The sequence below is a fragment of the Brassica napus genome, unplaced genomic scaffold (genome assembly GCF_020379485.1).
Source record: "Brassica napus cultivar Da-Ae unplaced genomic scaffold, Da-Ae ScsIHWf_226;HRSCAF=390, whole genome shotgun sequence".
Taxonomy (NCBI): Eukaryota; Viridiplantae; Streptophyta; class Magnoliopsida; order Brassicales; family Brassicaceae; genus Brassica; species Brassica napus.
In genome coordinates, this window is record NW_026015664.1 from 29,787 (window position 1) to 31,263 (window position 1,477).

The following is a 1,477-nucleotide window of genomic DNA, read 5'->3' on the forward strand; positions in this document are numbered from 1 at the left end:
ACGCATAGGTTATTTTTGCAATTGACTTTGAAATCTGTTTTTCTGAGACGACTGAAAGTTAAGTCGTCTGATTTTGTTTGGTTACAAAAAAATCTCCAAGAGTTTTGCATTTAACTGGATTATTTCAGAAGTTTGACTTTCCCCGGACGACTTACATTTCAGTCGTCTGGTGAAATTGAAATATCAATATTTTATTAACACTAGACGACTTACAATTAAGTCGTCATAGGTAATTTTGCAATTGAAAAAAAAACTTCAATATTTAATTATACCCAGACGACTTACAATTCAGTCATCCGCCCGACGACTTACTTGTAAGTTGTCCAGGTTTATTTATTCCGAGATTCTGGTCAAACCTCGTAAATCCTGGACGGCTTACATGTAAGTCGTTTGATGAACGACTGAATTGTAAGTCGTCTATATATAATTAAATATTGAAATTTTTTTTCAGTTGCAAAACTAACCTATGACAACTTAATTGTAAGTCGTTTAGTTTTAAAAAAATATTATTATTTTAATTTTCATGAGAGACTAAAATGTAAGTCGTCCCGGAAGTCAAACTTCTGAAATAATCGAGTCAAATGCAAAACTAACCTATGACGACTGAAATGTAAGTCATCTAGCTTTTTTGGATTTTTTTTAACCAAACAAAAGTAGACAACTTATTTTTTCAGTCGTCTGAAATAACAGATTTTCAAAGTCAATTGCAAAATACCTCTACGTTGACAAGATGAAGTATATTTTAGTCATCAGGAGGACTTAGATTGAAGTTGTCCACTTTGATCTTTAATAAACTTTGTTTTCTTTGTTCTAAGTTTGCTAATGTGTTTTTATTTTGACTTTTTCAGATGATGCGTCAGTTACATGTAGTGTTGGAGAATGGTTGTTGAACACATAGATTTGAATTTTGTGGTTGATCATTTCAAAGGAGCGAGAATGTATTTTCGAGATGAAGGTTCGACACATGCTGATCTTGTTGCAATGGCTCAAGAAGATTATAACCTGGACATTAACACATAGTCTGTGGAGTTAACCTACTCATTACAGCATGGCTCCAGACCTTCCTCCTATTCATGTTACAACTGATAGACAAGTTCGGAACTTGCTCGAGATAACTAAAACGCATGAAGTACGTCTTGTTGTGTATGAAGCTTAGGCAAGATGAAACGGTTTCAGAGGAAAGGGATGAAGATCATGTGGGAGATGAGGCTGAGGAATGGGATTGTAAGGACCTATCCCGGCTCTTAAGCCCAAACTGATCCGCGGCCTTAACCATTCAATCTAAGTCCGAGTATCCGATTTCTAAGTCTTATCTTTCTAAGTTCAATTCAAATGAGGTTTAAGACCATCAGTCTAACAAAAACATAAGGGGCAAATAAATTGTATAAAATAAACTGAGATCCATACATCATCCTTAGGTCCGTCCTAATAGTCATCACACTTAATCTAAAATAAGGTTCACAAGTTACACAATAGG